Source organism: Dendrobates tinctorius, unplaced genomic scaffold (assembly GCF_039654945.1).
Source record: "Dendrobates tinctorius isolate UK_male_01 unplaced genomic scaffold, ASM3965494v1 ptg000026l, whole genome shotgun sequence".
In the NCBI taxonomy this organism is placed as follows: Eukaryota; Metazoa; Chordata; class Amphibia; order Anura; family Dendrobatidae; genus Dendrobates; species Dendrobates tinctorius.
Window position 1 is genome coordinate 11587480 of NW_027361694.1, and position 20336 is coordinate 11607815.

The following is a 20336-nucleotide window of genomic DNA, read 5'->3' on the forward strand; positions in this document are numbered from 1 at the left end:
TGTGAAACTACCCACTATTCTTTCAGAAGCCAATACACATTCAAAGACAAAGGGAATATTGCTCAAGTGGCTGAGACTTCCAGCCGACAGCTTCTGCAGTGCTGATGATTAGGAGATACTTTACAGAATATATTCACTCCATGATATTAATCTTAGTCTTCTGTTATCCTCTTTCTCAGTAAATATTCCATTTATGAAACTATATACAGTTGTGGCCAAAAGTATTGACACCCCTGCAATTCTGTCAGATAATACTCAGTTTCTTCCTGAAAATGATTGCAAACACAAATTCTTTGGTATTATCTTTATTTAATTTGTGTTAAATGAAAAAACACAAAAAGAATTGTCCTAAAGCCAAATTGGATATAATTCCACACCAAACATAAGAGGGTGGACAAAAGTATTGGCACTGTTCGAAAAATCATGTGATGCTTCTCTAGTTTGTGTAATTAACAACACCTGTAACTTACCTGTGGCACCTAACAGGTGTTGGCAATAACTAAATCACACATGCAGCCAGTTGACATGGATTAAAGTTGACTCAACCTCTGTCCTGTGTCCTTGTGTGTACCACATTGAGCATGGACTAAAGAAAGAAGACCAAAGAACTGTCTGAGGACTTGAGAAACCAAATTGTGAGGAAGCATGAGCAATCTCAAGGCTACAAGTCCATCTCCAAAGACCTGAATGTTCCTGTGTCTACCGTGCGCAGTGTCATCAAGAAGTTTAAAGCCCATGGCACTGTGGCTAACCTCCCTAGATGTGGACGGAAAAGAAAAATTGACAAGAGATTTCAACACAAGATTGTGCGGATGTTGGATAAAGAACCTCGACTAACATCCAAACAAGTTCAAGCTGCCCTGCAGTCCGAGGGTACAACAGTGTCAACCTGTACTATCCGTCGGCATCTGAATGAAAAGGGACTGTATGGTAGGAGACCCAGGAAGACCCCACTTCTTACCCCGAGACATAAAAAAGCCAGGCTGGAGTTTGCCAAAACTTACCTGAAAAAGCCTAAAACATTTTGGAAGAATGTTCTCTGGTCAGATGAGACAAAAGTAGAGCTTTTTGGGCAAAGGCATCAACATAGAGTTTACAGGAGAAAAAAAGAGGCATTCAAAGAAAAGAACATGGTCACTACAGTCAAACATGGAGGAGGTTCCCTGATGTTTTGGGGTTGCTTTGCTGCCTCTGGCACTGGACTGCTTGACCATGTGCATGGCATTATGAAGTCTGAAGACTACCAACAAATTTTGCAGCATAATGTAGGGCCCAGTGTGAGAAAGCTGGGTCTCCCTCAGAGGTCATGGGTCTTCCAGCAGGACAATGACCCAAAACACACTTCAAAAAGCACTAGAAAATGGTTTGAGAGAAAGCACTGGAGACTTCTAAGGTGGCCAGCAATGAGTCCAGACCTGAATCCCATAGAACACCTGTGGAAAAATCTAAAAATGGCAGTTTGGAGAAGGCACCCTTCAAATATCAGGGACCTGGAGCAGTTTGCCAAAGAAGAATGGTCTAAAATTCCAGCAGAGCATTGTAAGAAACTCATTTATGGTTACCGGAATCGGTTGGTCGCAGTTATTTTGGCTAAAGGTTGTGCAACCAAGTATTAGGCTGAGGGTGTCAATACTTTTGTCTGGCCCATTTTTGGAGTTTCGTGTGAAATGATCAATGTTTTGCTTTTTGCTTCATTCTCTTTTGTGTATTTTTCATTTAAGACAAATGAAATGAAGATAATAATACCAAAGAATTTGTGTTTGCAATCATTTTCAGGAAGAAACTGAGTATTATCTGACAGAATTGCAGGGGTGTCAATACTTTTGGCTGCAACTGTATGTATGAGTGATAGTTGCTCACACTAAATAACATAATGGGCATGATATAGTTTGAGGTCACATGATGCAGTTCACTTGTTGCAAATATGTATCACAGAGCTTGTTAATGCTACTTGATTGCTGAATGCAATCAGTTCACTTCAGAAAACAAGTTTATACAAAATTCATTTCCATCAGCGTCATTTTTGAAACATAGTATTTTTTGTTAGGAAGCTAGAAGGGTTAAAGGTTTATCAGCATTTTTTAATTTTTCCAACAAAAATTGCAAAACCATTTTTTTTTCTTTTCAGGGACAACATCACATTTGAAGTGATTTTAAGGGGCATATGTGACAGAAAAAATTCCAAAGTAACACCATTTTACCATTTTAAAAACAGCACCCCCTCAAAGTTCTAAAAATCACACTCAAATAATATAGTAGCTCTTTAGGTGCTTCACAGGAATTAATCCCTTCATGACCGGAGGTATTTTTGTTTTTGCGTTTTCGTTTTTCGCTCCCCTTCTTCCCAGAGTTCAAACATTTTTTTATATTTAGGTCAAAATGGCCATGTGAGGGCTTGTTTTTGTGGAACAAGTTGTACTTTTGATTGACACCATTGGTTTTAACATATCGTGTAGTGGAAAATGGGGAAAAAAGTTCAAGTGTGGTGAAATTGCAAAAAAACCAAAATCCAATTCCACAAATGTTTTGTTTTTTTGCTTTTTTACTATGTTCACTAAATGCTAAAACTGACCTGCCATTATGATTCTCCAGGTCATTACGAGTTCATAGACGGCAAACATGTCTAGGTTCTTTTTTTTATCTAAGTGGTGAAAAAAGTTTGTTAAAAAAAAAAATGAAAATTGCGCCATTTTCGTGATCTCAGGTTGGGAGAGAGCTTATTTTTTGCGTGCCGAGCTCACTTTTAATGATAGCATTTTGGTACAGATGTGATCTTTTGATCGCCCGTTATTGCATTTCAATGCAATGTTGCGGAAACAAAAAAAAGCATGACTTTGGCTTTTTGACTTTTTTTTTGTGTTAAGCCATTTCCCGATCGGGTTAAATCTTATATTTTTTTTTTTTTTATTGATTGGGCGATTTATTTTCAACATGGAATTTCGAAAAACGAAATTTTTTTTATTTTATTTTGAATGATGCGTAAGGGCGGTGATTTGAACTTTAATTTTTAATTTTTTAAAATTTTTACAAACTTTTTTTTTACACTTTGGGCTTTCTTCAATAGTCTACATGGGATTCTAGAAGCTGCCATAACCCAATCCTCTTCTACATACAGGCGATGATCAGATCGCCTGTATGTAGCAGAATTGATGACTTGCTACGAGCGCCGACCACCGGGCGGCGCTCATAGCAGACCGGCAGTGAGAACCATAGAGGTCTGCTGGAGACCATCGGTGACACGCTATCACGTGACAGAGGTCACCGATGGGCGGGATTTCCGGTGCGCTTGACGGAAGTGCATGTTAAATTCCACCGTCAGCGTTTGACAGCAGCGTTGAATGGGTTAACAGCCGCTGGTGTTTCTCAATTCCACCCACGGCTGTTAGACTCACATGTCAGCTGTTCAAAACAGCTGACATGTGGCGGAGAAGATGTGGGCTCACCGTCGGAGCCCACATCAAAGGGAGGGTGTCCGACATTGTTGAAGCAATGTGAAAGGAAAAAAATAAAAATTTAAATTTTTTTAATCAAAAAAAATTGTTGCTTTAGCCTCCAAATTTTTCATTTTCACAAAGGTAACAGGAGAAAATGGAACATACAATTAGTTTTTAAATTTGTCCTAAGTCCAACAGGTTGCAATTTGGTGCGCTCGGCGCAGCGTCAAAAGGACGCATGCGCCTCCAAATGCATACTGCGCACGGCCTGCGTCCCCAGTGCTAAAGATACGAGACGCAGGACGCATGCAGCGTCATGCGTTCGTAGGCGGAGCTACCGGTGGAGTCGTGGCAGGGGCGGGGCTTAGCGGCGGCCGTGCGCAGCCCGACGCTGCGGCCGTAAACGCTAATGTCAAACTAGCTTAACACCCCACAAATGACCCCATTTTGGAAACTACACACTTAAAGGGATTTATCCAGGGGTGTGGTAAACATATTGAACCCACAAATGCTTTACAGAATTTTATGCCAAAATAATTCCAATCGTGCTGTGCTGATTGAAGCAGAGAGGGGGCTCTCTCCCTCTGTAAGCTAATTGACAGCAGTATTAGAGGGGTTAAACAACAGCGATTGGCACTTACCAGTCATGGACTTTACTGCAGGGTGTAAGCTATGTAACACCCGCTGATGATCGCACCGGCTCTGTGATTGAGTACAAGCAAACTGAGTATTATAGCATAACCTTTAATTATAGTTAATGTGCTTAAAAACACACTAAATAAAATTAACCGTAACTAAACAGGTAAAAAACCAATATCCATTCCATGTCAATGGATTAAAAAAACATTTCTATTAGTAATGCCGTGCTGCGATTCATGGGTTTAGACGGTCATTGGTAAGATACACATATCCATCAGCCTGGGCAACAATGATTACATAAGACTGAGATGAAAGAATTATACTGTCAGTGGTCAGATGTATAATTTTAACAGTCTTTATAGCAATGACCATATCAGACTAAGGTATATAGGGTAAACTTATAGTGTTCAGATACACACATACATCAGCATTAGCCATTAGACACCAAATACCACCTCAACCAGAGAAAAAAATCAGATTGTTAGACAGGTAAGTAATATATAACTAAATGTAAATAAATATAGATTGGATAGGTATACATACTCTCATTATCAACCACAAATAAATATCTATAAATGCTTAGCAGATTACTCAAATAAAACAGCTAAAATTTATGTGCTCATTTAGGCCGTACATAGATTTTGTGTTGAGACAGATAATCCATCTTGCTTCTCTTTGACGGATCAGCTGATACGAATCTCCTCCTCTCTTAGGTTTCTCCACTTTCTCTGTCCCCAGGAACTTAATAATAGCATTTTTCTGGCCAACATTAACCTCATTGACTTGTCTTGCAAAAGGTGTGTCCCTCTAGTGTTCAGTGTCACCATGGTCACTGATTCTCCGTCTTAACTCTCTCCCAGTCTTTCTGATATATTCAGATTCACATACACGGGTAGCTCTGTATATAATCGACTGCTATAGGCAGGATATAAAGCCGGTAATCATAAATTCCCCCTTTGTCACATTGCACCTGAAAAAATTTAGTTGGCGATACCATTGAGCAAACGACACAGTTTCTGCACTTAAAACATCTTTGTATCAGATCTCTAAACACGTGGTCTATCTAGGTGCAGAAAAGTGACTGCACTAATCTGTCCTTCAGAGACTTGCCTCTCCTGTAAGTGAAGTGTGAATAGTGACCAAGTTCGTCATTTATGTCCTTGTCCATCATAAGCATAGGTCAGTTCTTCTCTAGAATAGATCTCGCCCATCATGCACCATTCAAATAGGTAGTGTTGAATGTCAAAACGTCCTCTTTCTCTGACTAAGGGGCTGATACAAGTAGTTCTGTCCTAGTTCGCAGGAACACACTTCTCGCGGTCTGACGGACAGTGTCGCACTGGGGTGCCGGGGGCCCACTCGTAACCAATTTCAGGGCCCCACTTTACAATTACATGCAAATGTGACATAATCCTCAATCACAAATTTATACACCAATGAGTCGGGTAGATTGCTAAATGAATAAGATGCTGCCTTTGTCTGTACGTAGAAAAATATTCAGGATTGAGAGTACTCAGTAGTTGATACCTTTTAATGGCTAACTGAAAAGATGGTAACACATTGCAAGCTTTCGAGACTACTCAGGTCTCTTCATCAGGCTAGACTAATACAAAATCTGAAGTCACATATTTATGCACAATACAGCCTAGAAAAAATGCAATAGATAAGACAAGTGACGTGAAGCAGAACTATCAATATGGGAGAGGGAGAAACATAAATATATACATTGGACCAGTTCATAGATAAGGAGTCCGGATGTTTTATGGTCCTCTGATTGGGGTCTAGTTCTGTGTTGTGATGCCCCCACACGATTTTAAAAGGAAATTCCTTAATTGATGTAAAAAGACATAAATCCATCCATGCAGACCTGAGTAGTCTCGAAAGCTTGCAATGTGTTACCATCTTTTCAGTTAGCCATTAAAAGGTATCAACTACTGAGGACTCTCAATCCTGAATATTTTTCTATCTACTGGCTAACACGGTACAAAGATATACATCTTTCCTGTATCAACATTGTCTGTACGTAGTGATTCAAGTATATTGTGTACTGCACTTAGAGGGTGATTGCCCACTCTTGCACAGGATCCCACCGGAGTATTCTCCTATGGACCAGTCCAAGCCTGACAACGGATATTGTGAAGCGGTTAATCGAAACTCTTACTGTTTTGTACTGCTTTCCTTTCCTGTGTTGGCCAACATAATGAGGGTGTTGCTCTTATTGACTCTAGGTCCGTGTATAGGTTTCTCTGTCTCTCTTTAGTAGTTCCTAAAATGGTGATTTTCATTTAAACAAACTTTGCATGAACCAATAATACAAGGGAATATGAAAAACTTTGTAATATATCTTTTCAGAGAAATATGCTTCTTTCTGCACTTATAAGCCACTTTATCTCCTCCTCCCACCTTCGAAACTCTTGATTAATTCTTAAAAACTTTTCAGCCGTGCTGGATTGATTAAGAAGGGCGTGTCTTCTATTGAATCGCAGATGTTGATGAACGGGTGTTACAAATGTCAGTCTTAATGAATTGGGGCCATAGTGTGCAGTAAAAATTAAATGGGAGTCACCTTCACTTTATTGTCATTGGGGCAGCCTAGTCCTGGCACAGGTAAAGGACAGTGTCCATGTAGATAGTAGAAGAGTACAGATGGCCCATATTGCCGTACTACATCCAATCTGCTGTCTGGTTAGTACTACATGTGCAGTATTATCTACAACTGCTACACGCACTGTTGTAACCTGTACAATCTTTTCTGTACTATTATATACTCGTACTTTGTCTACATTGCTATTGTGACAGCAATAGTACTTATAACAGTATGACAACTCTACAAAAAAGTACTTGTACGGTAGTATACTGCACCCACTGTTTGTATCGAATGTGCTTCACTAATTGTCTATTCATTGTGGCTGTAATTGGGAAAACTCGTAGAGGATGTAACAAAATTAAGACTTGTATTGAATTTCAAAAATTTGTTATCCTGTAAACTTGTGTAAAAGTATTAATCATAGCGATAGAAGGCTGCCGAATTAAAGGGCATCATGGAGAGATTGCTGACGGCTCCCTATGGTGAGTAATTAATCAGTCTAGGTTCTGGCACTTTATGTACCTGTATTGCATTGTTATAGTTCATAGTGCAGTCAGTTCTTACTAAATCAGATGCTATTTTCATTTCTTTTGAGAATTGCCTTTTATGATGTGTAATGTTTTGACGGCTGAGCTATTCTGATATAATTCTGGGAATATAACCAATATTGCATTACTATCTCTGCGATTGCAAAGAGCTAGAAACACCATGCATAATATTGCTATGGATCCCAGGTCGAAAACTAGTCGGTGCAAGACTTCTGCTCGGTAGAGGTGCAGAAATTCTTGACTTGTCTCATCTAAATAGACCAGCTATATTTTATTCTATGTTTCTTTCCAGGATTTGGTGCGAAATGGAAACATTTCTTTTGGCTTCAATGAGTTTGCTTTCTTGATGGTTTTTCACTGGCACCTTTACATCCAGTGTTAATGAGTTGCTGCTCTACGATTTGGCTGTATTGTGTTTTTTTTATTTCATTCTTGGTAGGTGTAACCAAATGACTCTACAGGTGTGACTACATCATACTATCTCATGGGCATACAAATGTAATGTTTGCTTTTCAGAATCCAATTACCTACAGTACTTCCTATGTAATGCTTGGGTTGGCATTAGTTTGTATTTTCCTAAATTTCTTTTTGGAATTGTTCTTCTTTTAATAGTCTTGTCAGAAATATGCCTGTGTTACACAACATATAAAAAAAGGCCTTTACCATAATGTGTGAAATATTTATATTTGCGCATATAATTCTGATTCTAAGATGGTTTTTCCTTATAGATTTCATCTGACTAACAAGTACAGAATGTAAAAAATGTATTACTCACTGTAATACTTTAGGTCTTGACCTTCAGAGGGCAGGACATTTCTCAATTTTTCTTATCAAGCCTTACATGAGCCATAGTTTTTTTTGTTTTGTTCTTGCAGTTGTGTGAGGTCTTGTTGTAGACACTGGCAACCCATTTATTTGAATGGGCACTGTGCAATGGTTTATTTTCCCTTTGAGGGCACAAAAAGGAAATTAGAAAGTAGCCAGTAGTTAACAGTTGATTGCTGAGTGTCTCAGGAAAGGGATATTTTGTGAAAAGCTTGTCAAGGGAACCTGTTAATGAGTAGGGCTTGTCCAAAAATAGAAAAAGTGTCTGCTTTTTTTCTACCAAAACTGTTCTAACGGAAGGTGTTTGGTTTGGCATCCCTGGGTGTTCCAAAAATAATTATGCACGCTGTGCTAGACGGGGCCCTTTTCTTGAAGTTGAACTCGCACTAATGAATATGCCATAAATGTCTGAGTTGGCATTACCTTTTTAAGGAGTAGTCAACTTTGTATAAACTCTTTTTATTTGAGGAGGCAAAGAATAAGTGATTACAGGGTGTTCTTTTTTTATTTAGACCTCCAGCAATCCATTTCAGCCTATGAATGAATACAGCAGCAAGATTAAAGGGTACCTGTCACCAGTTTTGTGTCATAGCAGCTAAAAATATTCCTATTAAGGGAATAGAAGAATCCAGGATATCTATAAACAGAAAGATAGTGAGGAAACACTTAGCTAGCCTAAATGAATTCAAGTCTCCAGGTCCAGATGAATTACACCCCAGAGTACTGAAGGAGATAGCAGAAGAAATTTTTGAACCCCTCTCCATAATCTTTGAAAATCTTGGAGAACAGGAGAAGTCCCAGAAGACTGGAGAAGAGCAAATGTTGTTCCTATCTTCAAAAAGGGGAAGAAGGTGGACCCAGGCAACTATAGGCCGGTGAGTCTGACTTCTATACCAGGAAAGATCTCTGAACAAATTATTAAACAACATATATGTCAGTACCTGGATAAGAATGAAGTGATTAAACAGAGTCAGCATGGGTTTGTAACTAATAAGTCAGACTAACTTAATTTCCTTCTGTGACGGAATCAATGATTGGGTGGATCAGGGAAATGCTGTAGATATAGTATATCTTGACTTCAGCAAAGCATTTGACAAAGTATCTCACAGAATCCTTATTGAAAAAATGACTAGGTATCGAATGGACAAGGCAACTGTTAGTTGGATTCATAACTGGCTTAGTGATAGGACCCAAAGAGTGGTCGTAAATGGCTGCACATCCAGTTGGAAGAATATCTCAAGTGGGGTACCACAGGGCTCTGTCCTGGGCCCTGTATTGTTCAACATCTTTATCAATGATTTAGATGAAGGAATTGAGGGTAAACTGACTAAATTTGCTGATGACACAAAGCTAGGAAGGATAGCTAATACTAGAGAAGAGAGAGAGGATTAAAAAAGATATAAATAAACTGGAGCAGTGGGCAGCAACTAACAGAATGGTTTTTAACAGGGAAAAATGCAAAGTACTACATCTGGGCAATAAAAATGAAAAAAGCATATCCAGAATGGGAGGAATAGGGCTAAGCAACAGCACATGTGAAAAAGACTTCGGTTTTCCGCGGTTGGACAAAGCACACTAGGCAGGTTATCCATGGTTATCATTATCCCTTCCAACTCTACGATTCTATGATTCTATATCACCTTATCCTTCATCTGCTATGCATTCCCTAAATCCTTATATAACCCCCTGACTCCCCTTGTATACTCCCAAAAACCTTTTTTTTTTTTTTTTTCTCCTGTATGGTAATCTCAGTCCTGTCCAATGGGCGAAGTTTCGGGCCTCTGCATCCCTCCCCCCAGCTTCTGCTTGTTGTCCTCCTGACATGGATAATGATAACCATGGATAACCTGCTTAGTGTGCTTTGTCCAACTGTGAAAAACCCGAAGTATCATGTGCCGACACACGTACTTCCGGCTCATGTGCTGGAATCATGTTTGCCAGCGCATACGCACTTCTGTTTTTTGGCTTTACCCGCTCTTGGACAAAGCATACTGTGCAGATGCGAAACGCAATATTTCTGAGCAGGTGCGATGTCACATGGCGATGTGGATTGTTATCCATGTCAGGAGGACAGAAGCCTGGAGGAGGGATGCAGAGGCCTGAAACCACGCCCATCAGACCAGACTGAGAAGATTACTATACAGCGCTGGAGAAATTAAAAAGGGTTTTTCGGGAGTATATAAGGGGAGTCAGGGGGTTGTGTAAGGATTTAGGGAATGCATAGCAGATGTTTAGTAAGGTGATATTTTTAGCTGCTATTTCACAAAACTGGGGACAGGATCCCTGTTAATTAGATAAAATTCAGACAAGCCCAATTTCAGTTTCCTGACCTTTCCCCAAAGGCAGAATGGATGGAGGTGGTGGGAAGGTTTAAAGGTACTGATATCAGACTGCTTAAAAATGAGTCGGCAATATGGCCTTGCAATTGTAAAGCCAAGTAGAATCCTTGAAAAGGAAATGGAAGTATTATATAGTTCTGAAAACTTTCTCTACATATAGACATTGATAGAAGTAGAATGCATCCATAGACAAGATACAAAATTGGTGGAATAACCACGCAAAAAAAAGAACAAAAGCGTTAACAATTGCTAAAAACAGACTATATTTTATTAGAATACATACAAAAATGAAAACGCATAGATCTGGTTAGCAGATAGCAAGGTTATAACTTGATGAGGTGGTTATATGGAGGTAAAGTTCACATATAACACTGACCTACAAAGCCATCCACAACCTATCCCCTCCCTATATCTCTGAACTAATCTCCCAATATCTTCCTTCACGTAATCTTCGATCGTCCCAAGACCACCTACTCTCCTCCACACTTATTCGTTCCTCACACAACGGCCTCCAAGATTTCTCCCGAATATTCCCTCTCCTCTGGAATTCCATGCCTCAACACGTCCGATTGTCCACCACCCTCGGATCCTTCAAACGCAACCTTTTGAAAACCCATCTTTTCAGGAACGCTTACAGCCTGCAATAACCATTCTGCCGCCTCAAAACCACCAGAGCTGCTGCACCCCTGACCTTCTGTCTTTTCCCCACTATCCCATAGAATGTAAGTCCGCAAGGACAGGGTCCTCTCCCCTCTGTACCAGTCTGTCATTGTAAATTTGTTTACTGTTAACGATGTATATAACTTTGTATGTAACCCCCCTTCTCATGTACAGCACCATGGAATTAATGGCGCTATATAAATAAATAATAATATACTCCATAGTTATGAGGAACCAGACAAGACTCACTATACAAATGGCCACATCTAAATTATAGGGAAAAGCACCCCTTTTATCAAATTAAGACCACTGTGGTCATATTAATTACTTGCCAAGGAGACAAATTTCAGTCCATCTTAACAATCCTAAAGTGCACCAAGTCTAGTTGTCAGACATGAAAAGAGCCCAACATCTATTTTGTGTAATGTCTCTACACACATTACCCTCCTTGCCCATACTGTCTCTACACATACTCCCCCATGACACTGTCCATACTGTCTCTTCACTTTTATTCTGCCCAATGCCCATACTGTCTATTGTCATATTTTCCTTATAGCCATGTTCTCCACTTGTGTCGAATGATATCAGCAATGTGTTCAGCTGACCTGAAGGTTCTGGCAGTGAGGGCTTGAGTTGCCCTTGAAAGACGCAAGTACAATTGAATGTTGTGAGCCGGCGTGTTACACCTTTTCTGAGCTTTTCATCAACGGTGTCCCCCTGCCAGTTGTTCCCAGAGCAAATGCCTAACTTTCTTATCCCAGATGCGCCCCTAAGTATATTAACACACTGACAGTTCACTGCATGCACATATTTAAGGCGAGAAGAAGTTTATGGGACAGCTTCTTTAAGAAGCTTCTATGTGTGATCACTGTGACATAACTGTATAGCTTGTAACCTTTACTTATGTTAAGACTTGCTAAAGGGTTAGTTGAGGCTCTAAAACCCTCAACTTTTAGCCAAAGTTGTCTCTTGCTCGAAAGAACCCAGCATGTTTGTATATTATATATTATTTGGTCAGTTGATCAATTTCAGTGGAAAGAGTGTAACTGTTTTTGTGCCACAGAAAATAAAACTATTTGCTATCAGATTCCCCCCCACAAATTACAGCTGATTCTTTGTGTCCGACCAGTGGGTCATCTCTTGATCAGCTGATCACTGAAGGACCCTTTTAACAAAAAGGATTGTCGCAAGCAGACAAGAAATAAAAACATAGTTTATCATGGACTGGCATGATATTTACTTTACAAAAATGTATACTGTACTCTTTGCATCCATATGGAGCAAATTGTCCTGTTATGAGCTTACAGAACAATTTACCCCTGACTGTAAACTGCCAGATCAGACCTGAAGGCGTCAAAGTGAGACTTCCTAAATGTGATTTTTGTGGAAGTGTATTTAGCGTATTTTATTGGCAGACAGCTGCTGAATACTACGAAATGTAATGTTCGTACCCATAGCTTTTTGTTTTTGCAATTCCAGATTATGTTGTAATAATCAAACATTGATATTCTATGCCTTTACAACCCGACTTTAATAGTAACTTATACAAATATCATCTTTTGTTATATGTTTGTTGTGCATATGGGAAACAATGCATTATCTACTTATTGTCTTTGAGACTTGAGACAGCATCTATATCTTTTTTTACATTTATGTTGATGTCAAAGACTTTCCAGCATTTACTGTTGTTTGAACCAGCAACAGGAGCTGGATGGGATCTAGAATAGAATAGGCTCATTATTGCTGGAGGTTTTTTTCCTGTGTTCCCTGCAATGATTCCAAATGCTCTTGCACACTTCATCAGTATTATTGTAATTCGTTGGCTGCAGGATATTTGGCAGCTGTTGCACCCCACTGGCAAATCCTATTCATGCTTCTTTTCCATTCATGATTGCCATTGGAGAATTGATTTCTCTCTCTCTTACTCTAACCTTTCCTCATCCATTTTGGATTGTTCAACTTGAAACATTTTAATTTCATATCATACATCTATTCAAGTCACAATCTTTTTTTCTTCGTTCTTTTTAACTTATCTCCAGGGCAACAGCATAGTGTGATTTTTCATGGCAATCAAAGTTTTTTTTCCCCTGCATGCTTATTATACCAATATATTTTCATACTTTTGTTTTAAGTATGGGTTCTATAACATTTTGCAAAGCAGCAGTATCCTCGCATGTCAGGGCAGAATAGTTTCGATATGTATATGTGCCATTCAGCAGACATAAGGAACATTTCAAACTTTATTTGGGGAAATGGCAGGAGTATTAGTTGATTCTAAATAAAAATCTCATACTAATCAATGAATATTTTTCTAAAGAGCAGTTTTGTTATAAACTGTCATGGTGATGGCAACCTCAGTCTCAATTAATGCTCCTGGAATCTATCAAGTTTGCATTATTGTATATGATAAAACCAGGTGACCCTCAGTGTCAGACTGTAACAGTTCTGTCAATTCCTCATAAGTATTAGATGTTTGCATCCTCATTTGACCGTTTTTATGTGTGGCCCTTATTTTATGGTTTCAATTTTGGGTAGAATTTGTGTGCTGCTACAGCAAATACGGACTTCTCTTATTGTCTTCGTATAGTTTGGGGTTTAACTATATAAATTTTATTGGGAAAAACTTATCAAATATTTTCTATATTTTCTCTTGCAAGCTGATAGGTTCCTTTTCAGCTTTGACTTCTGTCACTCATTTCATGCTGCCCAAACCACAGCCAGAATGAGTCAGATCCTGGCTGCACAATTGCAACCAAGTAAGCTTTCCTCTAAAACGCTGCAGCATTTCAGAGATAACCTAGTTTTTATAGCCAACAGGAGACCATGGAAAAAGACAGGACTAGTCTGGCACTATACCCTGCCAGCTTCTCCCCAAAATACTGTAGTTGATTGACAGATCTCTTTTGTGTAGATAAGGAGAGACCTTTCAATTTCCCTGGTTTGCGTAACATGTGTTGATGGACAGGTTTTCTTTAACTACTACAATAACTGCTCAAATGCTAATCAGCCATAGCCCTAAAACCACTGGCCTAAAGGTACTGTCACACTTAGCGATGTACCAGCGATCCCGACCAGCGATATGACGCGGTCAGGATCGCTGGTACATCGCTAAGTGGTCGCTAGTGAGCTGCCACACAGGCAGATCTCACTAGCGACATCGCTGGGGACGGGGATCGCTACTTACCTGTCACACCAGGTGATCCTGCGTCCTCCCGCCCGGCTCCACGCGTCGCTCGTCCTCACAGCAGGAAGCGCCACAGGAAGCTGACGACGAGAAACAGTCCTGAACGTTCTCGCCCGATCAGCGATAATCAGCGGGGGAGCCGGTCGGAGGTAAGTATCAGACACAGAGATATCGCTAGCAATATCGCTATAACGTCACTAGTTATAGCGATATTGCTAGCGATATCTCTTAGTGTGACATGCCCTTAAAGGTACTGTCACACTTAGCGATGCACCAGCGATCCCGACCAGCGATATGACGCGGTCAGGATCGCTGGTGCATCGCTAAGTGGTCGCTAGTGAGCTGCCACACAGGCAGATCTCACCAGCGACATCGCAGGGGTCGGGGGTCGCTACTTACCTGTCAGACGAGGCGATCCTGACGTCCGCCCGCCCGCGTCAACGCGTCGCTCGTCTCCACAGCAGGAAGCCCAGCAGGAAGCTGACGACGAGAAACGGTCCAGGCCGTTCTCGCGCGATCAGCGATAACCAGCGGGGGAGCGGTCGGAGGCAAGTATCAGACCCAGCGATATCGCTAGCAATATCGCTGTAACGTCACAAAAACCAGTGACGTTATAGCGATATTGCTAGCGATATCGCTTAGTGTGACAGGCCCTTAATATTTTTAGTCCTCCTTGTGTCACCGAAACAGCTCAGACTTGTTGAAGCATGGATTCCACCATACCACATCAAAATGACATTTTTAGAAAAGATGATCTCATGATTTTAATTCTTATTTAATGATTATCTATACACTACTGGTGATTGGTTGATTACCATATAGCACCCATGTATCCCCCCCCTTACTCCTTTTTAACATTTTTAAATAACCACTTTAATAAAGTGGTCATTTATTTATTTTTTAAATATTGTCCTTTTTATTTTTTATGGTGTTTGCTAAAGGAGCGTTGCTCACCAGATTCTCTGGGTGAGTGTATTTAAGGCAGTACTGCATTATTACTTTATGAACCACACACCCTTGGTGAAGACCACAAAAATTAGCACTAAGTAAAAAGGACCAGACTCTATAACCATATGATAGATTTTAAGAAAACAAAGTAAAAAGCAAAAAAACTGCATACTCGGAGGAGGAGGAGCAGCAGGAATAAAATAAGTGCAAGAATTGTACATTTTTGACCTTGTGAAACAGGTAATTTTTAAGTCACTTTATGGTTGGTCATACACATTAAATGGCTGAGTGCTCCAGATTATACGTCGGCAGGCAGTTTATCTCTGGGAGAACTATGATTGTCAGTCCAAAATCGGACATGTGCAATCGACATCTCCCCTGATGATCAGTTTGGCCAGCACCCCCATACACATTAGTCAGTCAGTGAAACCCATCAATATCAACTTTAGTCCAATATGTATGGGAGCTCTATGTTTTGAGGTGAGGCCTTCATTGTTTGGTCTTGATTTTACAACACATGCCACTGACGCTAGATCAGATTAATATCTGGGGAATTAGAAGGCCAATTCAACAATTTAAACTTTTCATGCTCCTCAAACCGTTCCTAAATCTTTGTATAGTGTGATAAGAAGCATTATCTTACTGCCATCAGTAGTGTTTTCAGCCTGCTAGAATATTTCCAGATAAAAGAAAAACGTAGCACACACCAGTATAACTGCCTTATGGGGGATATATTATAATATAGACAATGTAACAGAATATTGCCCCATAACACTCACAATACTGTGGACTGTAAAGAGACCAATTGTCAAACTGACATAAGGGGAGGGGAAAGATAAGCAACTTCCAGAAGACAATAAAGGTCAAAATATAAAATTGCTTTATTGGACACAGGGCAAGGAACAATACAAGATATAAAATAGTAGCTGATAGCTCATCACAAAAATATCAAGACACCGTTGTCCACACATGCTGCTTCAATGTATCCCATAAAGGGAGGACAAAAAAGTGAGACCACCATTCGATATAATATATAAAGGCATAGCCTGCTCAAATTAAAGGTAGCAACACATCAAACCACTGCAGATAGCCATATTCAATCAATCAAATTTATTATCGCCAAGTACATATTACATATATACAAGGAATTCTTTGTGGCAAAGAGGCAGCATAATATATAACAACAGATACAACAAGTAACATCTAACAAGACAGATACAGTATATAGTCTACACATGACGATTTAATTGTTGAACAGAGAGTGGATAGAAGCTGTTAATAATTCATATGGCGGTTGGTGCTGCATTTGGGGACTCTGAAGCGACGTTCTGAAGGGAGTAGTTGGAATGAGGAGTGTCCCGGGTGAGAGGGATCGGATGAAATTTTCAATGTGTGGGATAGAGTACTCTTATCATAAAGATCCTGGATTTTAGGCAGGGGGGAACCTATAATTCTCTCTGCTGTTCTGAAAGTCCTTTGTAAGCGGAGTTTGTCATGCGCAGTGTCTCCCCATACCAGACTATCAGAGAGGAACAAATCACAGATCTGATGACAGCATTAAAGAATAAGATCAGCAGATTCTTAGACAAACCATATCTTTTCAGCTGACGCAGGAAGAACATCCTCTGTTGAGCTTTTCTTATAACAGCATCCATGTTTTTCCCCCATCTAAGATCATGAGAGATAACACCAAGGAATTTGGTCTCTGTGACCCTAAGAACCACGTCATGGATGTAGATTGGAAGTATCTCATGTTGATCTTTCCTAAAATCCACAACCATCTCAGCAGTTTTTTTTAGTGTTGAGTACAAGATTATTGGCTTTACACCAGTCACATATTCTTTTCACCTCACTCCGATACAAGTCTTCAGCATTTCCCCTGATGAGACCAATCAGTGTCATATCATCGGCAAATTTCCAGATTTTCACTGAGTCTGCCGAAGAGATGCAGTCATTCGTATAGAGAGAAAACAGTAACGGGGACAAAACACACCCCTGAGGTGCCCCGATGTTTGTGACCAAGGTGTCCGAAGTGAATGGTCCAACTTTTACACTCTGTATCCTGGCTGTCAGGAAGTTATAAACCCACAAGCATAAGTTGAGAGGGACTCCAAGAGCTACCATTTTCTTATGAAGGAAACATAAACATATTGAAAATAGTAAACATGTCCTACATTACCTAATAAGTGCTTGTGCACGCAGACAAGTGGGGAGACCTTACTACCTTTAATTTGAGCAGGCTATGCCTTTATATATTATATCGAATGGTGGTCTCACTTTTTTGTCCTCCCTTTATGGGATACACTGAAGCAGCATGTGTGGACAACGGTGTCTTGATATTTTTGTGATGAGCTATCAGCTACTATTTTATATCTTGTATTGTTCCTTGCCCTGTGTCCATTAAAGCAATTTTATATTTTGACCTTTATTGTCTTCTGGAAATTGCTTCCCCCTCCCCTTAGAATATTTCCAGGCAGAACATGCAGAAAGTTTTCCAGGGAATCTCAATTCCTTTGCTGGTTTACTTTTACTTTTTTTTTTTTTTTTTAAAACCGTGCACCCTGATAGCAACTGTTTCACTGATTAGTGCATCTGGTCATCCACATAATGTAAAGGAAACTTGATTCATCCGACCATGCTGCCTTCTTTTATTACTCCATGGACAATTTCTGATGTTTCTCAGACAATGACACACTTTTAGCACTGGAGAGTGATCAGCATTTAAGTTTTTCTGCTCTTGTGTAGTATTGGTAGAATCAGTGGTCTGCCTACTGTCAGGTGAGAGATGTGCAAACATATACTATAAATGTTTGAGATGAGAAATAACCCTTAAAGTGTTTCAGGCACTTTCTCAGCAAAAAATGTAGTTAATTATGTCTAATGCGTCTTGTTTTGTCATCCATTATGATTTCCTGTGTTAAATTTGTCTAATTTTTAGGTTGTCTGGTCTAGGATTACAATGTCTTTTATATTCTACAGAATTAGTAAATCTAACCCCATATTTGCAGGTTAATAGCTTTTTTTTTTTTACATGATAGGTGTCACGCTTGCGCCTTGGCTGAATGGTGCGAGCCGGGGGGTTGTGGCCCCACTGTGCCACAAACCAGACTACCCTGGAAGGGGCGTAACTACGGCAGCTACCTGTCACGGGAAGCTTAGGTAACTCTAGGCTGAACCCCAGGGCCCCTGCGGTGTCCCTCAGACTAGAGGAAGCCCTGACTTTCCCTCAACTCAGGGTTTACACTGAAGGTGTGCCTGCCTGGGCCTCCACCCTGTCCTTGTCTCCTGTCCAGCCATAAGCTGAACCCACCACCCTCCACCCAGTGAAGATACCAAACACCAGACCCCACAAATAAGTATGGACAAGGGTAAAGGAAACGCACCACATCGCGTACACACAAGAGAAAACAATAAGGTGCAAGGGCAACCAAATAATACCACGCAGGGAGGAAATAATGGCGACAACGGAATATACTACACCAGATATTGTATGCTCCTAAGACGCCCCCTTCAGACCGATAACGCTAGCACAAGGCAAGAGCTATAGTCGGCGACGCCCATAGTCACGCAGGACTATTTAAAGACGGGGCGTGGCTAAGCCCTCACCCAGACTAACAACATGGTTAACCCAATCCAAGCCGGATCAGAAGACCAACCGGCGCCGCTGAGAACCAAGTGGTAGGATGGGGTATTACCGCTGTCTGCCGGACAACCTGGTGCGAACCGTGTCCGACATGACAGTACCTCTCCTTCTATGAGGGACCCCAGGAACCGCACAATGACGAGGACCTGGCTTGTCCGGATGACGGCGATGAAACATCGTAACCAGTCGGTCTGCATGTATGTCCGAAGCCGGCACCCAAGTTCTCTCCTCCGGACCATAGCCAAGCCAGTGAACCAGGTACTGTAAAGTGCGACGCACTACCTGAGAGTCAACCACCTTGGACACCTCAAACTCCAACGTGCCCTCCACCAAGACGGGAGGTGGTGGCACGGGAGAAACATCCACAGAACCCACGACCTTTTTAAGTAACGCCTGGTGAAACACATTATGTATCTTGTATACGGCAGGTAACTCCAAACGAAATGCCACAGGGTTGACAATAGCGGAGATCTTAAACGGACCAATGAACCTGGGACCCATCTTAAGCGATGGTATTTTGAGTTTGATGTTCCTTGTAGACAACCATACCCAATCACCCACACACTGGTCCGGACCTGGCACAGGTTTACTGTCAGCCACACTTCTATACCTAGACCCTACACTCAGCACGCGCTGCTTTACTCTCCTCTAAACGGATGACAATTGTGCTCCCAACTGGTCCTCCTCAGGGACGCCAACCGAGCACCCCTGGCGCAAGGTACAGAATTGGGGATGTTGACCATAAATACAAAAAAAAGGAGATTCCCCAGACGATTCCTGACAATGATTATCGCAAATTTAGCCAGAGGAAGAAACACTGACCACTCTTCCTGATTGTCAGACACAAAACAGCGCAAGTATTGTTCCAGGTTTTGGTTCATACGCTCAGTCTGCCCATTCGACTGAGGATGGAAAGCCGAAGAATGAGACAATTTGATCCCTAGACGTGAACAAAATGCTCTCCAAAAATTTTGCCACAAATTGGGTACCTCTATCAGATACAATGTCAGACGGAACACCATGAAGTCTGACCACCTCGCGAATAAATACCTGAGCAAGGGTCTTCGCATTGGGCAAAGATGGCAAAGCAACGAAATGCGACATTTTAGAGAACTGATCAACTATTACCAGAATGACCATGTTCCCAGCGGAGGAGGGCAAATCCGTAATGAAATCCATGGAAATCTCAGTCCATGGCTTACTGGGCACACAGAGGACGCAACATGCCAGTGGGACGGGAACATGGTGTCTTGGCCCGTGCGCACGTGGCCCAGGCAGACACATATGAGGCCACGTCCTGCCGGATTTTGGGCCACCAAAAACGACGTGATACAAGTTCCAGAGTGCCCTTAACCCCTGGGTGGCCTGCCAGGACAGTATCGTGATGTTCCCCTAACACTTTTAAGCGTAGGTGTAATGGCACAAACGATTTATTAGGAGGCAGACCCAGCGGTACCTCCTCCTGAGCCTCAGCAATCTCTGCCTCCTCTTCTGTCGTGATAGCCGAGACTACAACACCCTTTTTGGAG

General features: G+C 41.0%; 1 protein-coding gene across 2 annotated transcripts in view; it reads left to right on the plus strand.

Moving 5' to 3' along the window:
- PCCA (propionyl-CoA carboxylase subunit alpha) overlaps positions 1 to 20336 on the plus strand; it is an 805290-nt gene that overhangs the window by 511385 nt on the left and 273569 nt on the right. The gene's annotated exons all lie outside the window — the stretch shown is intronic.